At 41.5% G+C, this 8,066-nt stretch overlaps 1 pseudogene; it reads right to left on the reverse strand.

The window, feature by feature from the left end:
* Positions 1–363: 363 nt before the first annotated feature.
* On the reverse strand, positions 364–2,381 carry LOC100751015 (annotated as a pseudogene).
* Positions 2,382–8,066: the final 5,685 nt, after the last annotated feature.

Below are 8,066 nucleotides of genomic sequence, written 5' to 3' on the forward strand. Positions count from 1 at the left end.
GAGGTGGGAGGGAGTGGGAACTGGGAGAGACATGTAAAACAATCTTGTTTCTAATTCAATTAAAAAAAAGATGTAAAAAAGTCAGTTGCCCTCATATTTACAATTGAAAAATGGGCTGAGAAAGAAATCAGGGAAATAACACCCTTCACAATAGTCACAAATAATATAAAATATCTCAGGCTAACTCTAACCAAGAAAATGAAATACCTGTATCACAAAAACTTCAGGAAATCGAAGAATTTGGAGAAGATAGTAGAAAATGAAAAAAATCTCCCATGCTTATGGATTGATAGGGTTAATATAATAAATAAGGACATGAAGGTGAATCTATGACAGGCTGTTTAAAATGGTATCAAAGATTTATTAGGATACACTTACAGATACACGACAAGGTAAATATGCCCAGGGGTGAGTGGAATGAGCAGTCTGACCTCCAACCACTACAGGAGAGAACAAGAGTGCAGGCACTGGAGGGACCTCCTCTTGAGCCATCTCTGTGGAAGGAGGCCCTGCCTGAGCCTTCTTAATCTGAGATTCATGAGCAAATATGCTGCCTTTCTCACTTGTTTTACTCTTTAGAGTTTTTAGAGTTTTCTTCTTTGACCTTTTTTTTTTAATGGAATTATTTTGTTTCTTACTGCCCCGCTACTCTCTTCCATTTTGCTGTCATACTTTGGTGCTTTTGTACTATTTTTGGATTTGCTTTCTACCTTTCCCCCCTTTTATGTCACTGGTTCCTCATTCACAGCATCATCTAAGGAATGGGCTTCTGCACTCTTCTTTCTTTTGTTTTGCTTGGCTTTACCGTATTTTTTTAAATTATTTCCTGTATGTGCATCTGATGTTTCATCTCAACTACTTTCATCTCTTTCACTGATTTCTGAGTTCTGGTAGTTACCTGGACCACCGAGACATTGTCACAAGACTTCTTCTCATTTGAAACATCTTTGCTTTTTCTCTACTTTTAGGGGTTTCTCTCTTTTCTTTCCAGACATGTCCCTCTTTGTTTTAAATTACTCTGTCTCTATTTTTTTCATTGGTGATGTTATTGTTATGCAAGTCAGCCTTCCTCCTTTTGGTTTTATTTAGTTTAACTTTTGTAACATCCTTCCTTTTATTAGGACAGGTAAGATGCTTATATTTGAAATGATATTGTAGATTATGCTTCTTGGAAGCAGAGTCTACACTAGGCAGTTGAACTGTCTTGGCTTAACATATAGCTCTACATGTTTTTGAAGTTGCTTCTATCTGTTCTTTTGTAGTCACAGTCAGGGCAATATCAGGTTTAGTCCTCTTGTTAACCTGCATGGCATGTTGGGTCATTTCATACATATTTGAAGCCACATAACAGCACTGGTCACATTTAAAAGGCTTCTGACCTGAATGAGTATATCTGTCCTGTTACCTGAACCTTTCAAGAACTTGATTAAGGACAAAATTAATATTTATCAGGTCATTTGCCTGTATGAGTTTGAACATGTTAGACATAATTATTTTTTCTGTCTGAAAAAAATACTTTCATTTCTGTATTTTTAGACATATCAAACAATTTGAAAAATTGTTTCTCAAGTGTTTCCTTCAGTGATACTTTCTTAATGTTGAATATGTGCAGATGATACACTTGTAGACACACTCAATATCCCCAGCTTTCATATGGTGCTTTAAGTGAGCAGGGTAGTGATCATGCCAGGTGGTATTGTAGCCATAGACGTCACAGAAGATGATGGCATTTGGAGAAATCCCCCCTTCTCTGCAGTAGAAAAGCCAGATTCTCTGGCTTTGGCCTGTTTTTTTGCACTTTATTCAAAAAACAAAACAGAACTAAACAAAACAACCCTTTTCACACTATGAACCCTGATGCAATGTACAAACTTCTCTGCAGATTCTGCTCATACTTGCATGGCTTACAGTGAAAGGGCTTGACAATCAAATTCTTGCGTATGTCCTCTGTCCTAAGCATTTCAGGAGGGAGATCTTTGAGTTGTACATTTCTTGGGAACCTGATGCTTCCAATACAGTCTGTGGTGACACAGCATTGATCTCCAAACTTATCAGTTCCATGTTTGCCAGCCCACTGTGGTAGCCTTTTAGTTTGGCAGAATCTTCAAGTCCTTCCTTTGCCTATCAGAAAAGTTGTTGTCCCCAACACTCATCAATTCTGCCATCTGTTTTTCTTCAACAACCAGGTTATCACAGAAGCTGCCATTGACTTCCCCAGTCAAAGCCACATTTGTTAACTTAATGAGATGAGGTAGAGTTGGTTTGGCTTTGGAGAGGTCATGCAAGTCATATATGCAATTTGGTAAGGCCATGCTCATGTTGCCACTGTTGCTGAACAGAATTCCTCCTTCAGAAGACTGCCTTATCACCTGGGTGGCCATAGCTGCACACTCACCACAGAAACTACATGGCCATCTGACCAAAAGCAATCTACAGATTCAACGAAATCCCTACCAAAATTCCAACACAATTCTTTACAGACCTTGAAAGAACAATACTCAACTTCATATGGAATACCAAAAAACCCAGGTTAGCTAAAATAATCCTGTACAATGACAGAACTTCTGGAGGCATCATCCTGGTTTCAAGCTCTACTAGAGAGTTATGGTAATAGCAAACTCATGTCACTGTCATAAAAACAGATATGTTGATCATTGTAATTGAATTGAAGACCCAGAAATAAATCCGAACACCTATGGATATTTGCTTTTGACAGAAACTAAAAAAATATACAATGGTAAAAAGAAAGTAACTTCAACAAATGATGCTGGTCTAATTGGATGTCTGCAGTAGAAGAATGCAAATAGATCTATAATTATCAGTTTACACATAAATTAAATCCCAGTGGATCAAAGACTTAAACATGAAACCAGATACACTGAACTTGTTAGAAGAGAAAATGAAGAATAGCCTTGTGTGCATTGGCACAGGACACAACTTCTTGAACAGAGCACAAATCTCACAGGTGCTAATATAAACAATTAACAAATGGGACCTCATGAAATGGAAAGCTTCTGTAGGGCAAAGGACACTGTCAAAAGTACAAAACAGAAGATCTTCACCAACCCCACATCTGACAGAGGGCTGATTTATAAAATATATAATGAATTCAAGAAAGTTGATATCAACAAACCAAATAATCCAATTAAAAATGGGGCACAGATTCTACGAACGGAGAATTATCAACAGAGAAATTTCAAATGACTCAGAGCTATTTAAAGAAATGTTCAACTTCCTTAGCAATTGGGGAAATGTAAATCAAAACAATCCTGAGATTCCATCTTATACATGTTACAATGTTTAAAATAAAAAAGAAAAATACAAATGACAATTCATGCTGGAGAGGATGTGGAGCAGGGGAACATTCCTCCATTCTTGCTGAGAGTGCAAACTTGTACAGCCACTGTGGAAATAAACATGGTGGTTTCTCAGAAAATAGGGATTCGGTCTACCTCAAGACCCAGCTACACCACTCCTGGGCTTATAGTGAAAGGACACTTCATCATAAAACAAGGAAACATGCTCAGTTATGTTCATACCCACTTTATTTATAATAGGCAGAAACTGGAAACAACCTAGATGCCTCCAAACCAAAGAATGGATAAAGAAAATATGGAACATTCATATAATGGAGTATCACTCAGCTGTTAAAATGATGATATCATGAAATTTGCTGGCAAATGGGTGGAAGTAAAAAGATCATCCTGACTGAGGTAACTCAGTCCCAGAAAGATAATCATGGTATGCACTCAGTTATAAGTGGACATTAACTATAAGGTAAAGGATAATCATGCTGCAATGCATAGACCCAGAGAAGCTAAGTAAGAAGTGTGGAGAGCTGCAATATGCCGCGCCTTAAAGATGGCGCCAGTTTCTGCCTTCCACCATCCTGAGGGTGAGCACTCTCTGGAATAAACAACTCCTTATTTTGTTTGGTCTAAGATTCAGACTTGCATCAGGAAATGCGAGCCTATCCACCTTAGCCACGTGGTGTTCTGGGGTTGGCTGGCAAGAGTGCTTTTAAGCTGTGGGCTGGCTTTCCCAGGGGTCAGAAGATTGTTTAAGTTTCCAGAGTAAACTGCTTAAGGAAGAGTCTCATCATTGTGTCTTCCTTGCTGGTTGAGGCGGTCGAGAAAAGTGGTGGCCCGTACGGGAATTCCTCCTCTGAAGAGACTCAGAAACTTCTGCAGCCAGGGCAGTGCACTGGTAAGTCCCAGGTAAGAAGGATAAAATTAAGGGCCCATGAAGAGGGCAGGAAATCTACGGACCATGACTAGAGTGGTGATAAAGTTTTCCTTTCTCTGTAGGTAAAGAGAAAGGGAAAAAAAATCTATGTACTATGACTAGAGCAGTGATAAAGTTTTCCTTTCTCTGAAGATAAAGAGAAAAGGGGGGGGGGAATTTTGTGTTGTGCTAAATATGGGCGCGTTGATCTCGCACCCAATTTTTGTGGCCCTGAATGAGTTGCTTTGCTTGAAGGGCTTAAAACTAAAACGAAGCACTTTAGATAATTTTTTTAGAGCAGGTGGACATAATAGCACCCTGGCTTGCAAACACTGGACAGCTTACAGTCCCTTCATGGGAAAAATTGGGAAGGGACCTAGATTTTGCTTGGGAACAGGGGACACTGAAGCCGGGTGTCTGTTCTATCTGGAGATTAGTGAGGGCTGCCTGGAGGACAAGAGATGCAATGAGGCAGTTGAACAGGGACAGGCTGCTCTTGACTCCCTTCAGGAGGAGCGATCCGAGAAAGCTAACAGTGAGAAAATCTACCCAAGTCTTAAGGAATTGGAGGAGACAGAGTCCTCCAGTTCTGAGGGGGACACAGAGGAACTCCAAGCACTGATAAAGCAGCTAGAGAGAACCAAAGTAAAAAGGATAAAAGGGAAACGGGAGAAGCCCGAGTTCAAAAGGTCCCTCACACTTGAAAATGAAAGGGAAACCCCAGCCGAAACCCCGTCCGCGCCGCCTCCTTACAATATGACGGAAGGAGATGGTGGAGGTGGTGGCGAAGGAGCCTCACACTGCCCTCAGGTCTGGCAGGAATTTCGCTCAGAGTTGCGCCTCGCTTGCCCAGTATTCTTATACTCACAGGGGTAGAGGTATCATGAGCCTTTAGACTTTAAAACTATCAAGGCCCTAGCAGAGTCGGTGAGGACTTATGGCATTACTGCATCCTTCACTGAGGCTCTGGTTGAGTCCCTTGCCAGGCTTTGTATGATGCCCACCGACTGGACCAACTTAGTACACGTCTGTCTCAGCCCAGAACAGTACCTGGAATGGAAGGCATTCCTTAGTGAGTTTGCAGATGAGCAAGCAGCAGCAAACCGGGTTGCCGGGGGTCCAGCAGCAGCCTGGGACAAAGATATGCTGCTTGGCCAAGCGCACTTTGTTAATCAACAAACAGGATACCCGATTCAGTTGTATGATCCCATGCCTTTTTACCACCAATTGAAGTTTAAAAGATTATCTCAGTTTCTATTACAGAATTGGTCATCTGAGTTTGAAGACACCATGAGAGAACTCAGGATGGCTATCGTGCATGTGAATTCCACCTGAATAGACCTATCCCTTGCCCTTGTGAGCGGCCTGACTTCCTGGTTGAACTCTGCCATGGACCATTTGAAAGAGTGGGCGGGCATGGGAGCCTTAGCAGGCCTCTTGATTATGGTCTCACTGGTCTGCCTGTGGTGTGTGTGCAGGATTAGGGCTACGCAAAAGGGTGATGCAGCTATGATAATTCAAGCCTTTACTGCCATAGAGGCAGGGCAGTCCCCCCAGGCCTGGTTGGCCACTATTAAGAACTAAAATGCTCTCTTAAGTGGGGTGCAAGGCTAAGCACTGCACAGGGGTTTTCTTGTATGTGGCTAGGCTGCCCTCAGAAGACAAGCCCAATTGCATGAAGGTTGTACCCAAGATCCTTCCCCTGGGAAAGTAGGTACAGGATGGGTTTGGGTCACCACAGGCATAGAGTTTGTGGGTATCACCAATACATTATCCCATGTTTGCACACCGGGGATCGGGCCTCTATCTTCACCTGCTCTGTTTTTTATTAAAGAAGGGGGAACTGTGGAGAGCTGCGATGCACCGTGCCTTAAAGATGGCGCCGGTTTCCGCCTTCCACCATCCTGAGGGTGAGCGCTCTCTGGAATAAACAACTCCTTATTTGGCTTGGTCTAAGATTCAAACTTGCATCAGCAAATGCAAACCTATCTGCCTTAGCCACGTGGCGTTCTGGGGTTGGCTGGCAAGAGTGCTTTTAAGCTGTGGGCTGGCTTTTCCCGGGGTCAGAAGATTGTTTAAGTTTCCAGAGTAAACTGCTTAAGGAAGAGTCTCAGTGTTGCGTCTTCCTTACTGGCGGTCTCGACAAAGAAGGAGATATCAAGATGGGATGCATGAATCTCACCGTGAAGGCAAATAGAACAGATATCACCATTGGACTAGGGAGGATCAGAAAGTGAAGTTAGGGATAGAAACAGGAAGGACCCAGTGAGGGAAGGATGGAATGAGTGTGTATTGGGAGAGATAACTGGTATGTGAGGAATCTCTGAGATGACCAGCAAACCTAGTGCAATGTAAACTCCCAGCAATCTAAGAGGGTGACCCTAGCTAAGATTCCTAGCAGTGGATGATATACAGCTTGAAGTGTACATCTCTTGTAACCAGTCAAGATTTCCAGTGGAAGGACTGGGACACCAACCCAGCCACAAAACTTCTACTGACCCACAATTTGCCCTGGCTACAAGATAAAGGTGGTGATAAAGGTGGTGAAGAAATTGAGGGGGTAACCAACCAATGACTGGCCTAGCTTGAGACCCATAACTTGAGAGGGACCTCACCTCTGAGAGCCAGGACCCAGAGGCAGAATAGCCAAGAGACCTAGTATAGGAAAAAAAAAATCAAGACTTGAGAAAACAAAAGTCAACAAAAATATTCCTAATGATATTCTGCTATACTCCTAGATTGGTAGCTAGCCTACCTGTCATCAGAGAGCTTTCACCAGAAATGAATAGAAACAGATTCTGAGACTCACAGCCAAGCATTAGGTAGAGCTCAGGGAATCCTTTGAAAAAGGTGGAGGAAGAATTGTAGGAGCCAGTGGGAGTCAAGGACACCACAAAAAAATCCACAGAACCAACTATTCTGAGCTCAAATAGGCTCCCAGGGACTGACTGAACAACCAGGGATCCTGCATGGGATTGACCTAGGCCTTACAGTTGTGTAGCTTAGTCTTCTTGTGGGACTCCTAACAGTGGGAGAAGGGGCTGTTTCTGACTCTGTTGCCTTGTCCTCCCACCAGATTGCCTGATTGCCCCATCCAGCCTTAATAGATGAGAAGGACTAATCTTAGTGCAACTTGATATACCATGGCTGGCTGATATCACAAAAGGCCCACTATTTTTCTGAAGAGAAACAGAGGAGGAGTGGATGGAGCAGAGGGGAAGAGAGGACAGAGGGAGGGATTTGGTGAAGAGTAGGGAAAGGAAGCCTTTGTAGAGATGTGAAAATAGAAATAAATAAACAAAAATAATAGCAACCATTTTGATCAGAATGCATTATTTACTTTAAATTTAGTTTTATTTAATATTATTGTATTTATGGATGATAGCTGTATTTGGGCATGTATGACACAGCACACATTATGGAGGTCAGAGGACAATATTATGAAGTCAGTTTTCTCCAATTTAATATAGGTTGACTTCAGAATTCTAAACATGTTCAGTAAATACCTTTGATTTCTGAGACATCTCATCAGTCCTACTTTACATTATTTACTTTGTGTTGCTTAAAATAAATCATTGCAATTAACTACAATGAGTTTTCAAATAAAATGGTAAGTGAGATGCTATCTCATTTATCCAAACCTAGAAAATGAAGTTTGAGTGATAAAGCAAATAGGACTAGACAAAAACAAAATAACATGGTAATCTTTTAATGCCCCATCCCCCAGTTTTGAATTTATCTTTGTAAGATCAAGGTCTTAAGTATAAGACTATGATAGTCTAACAACTCAGTAATGTTTATTTTAGTACATATACTTTAACTATATCCTCAGTATATATAAT

Source organism: Cricetulus griseus, chromosome 2, assembly GCF_003668045.3.
Source record: "Cricetulus griseus strain 17A/GY chromosome 2, alternate assembly CriGri-PICRH-1.0, whole genome shotgun sequence".
In the NCBI taxonomy this organism is placed as follows: Eukaryota; Metazoa; Chordata; class Mammalia; order Rodentia; family Cricetidae; genus Cricetulus; species Cricetulus griseus.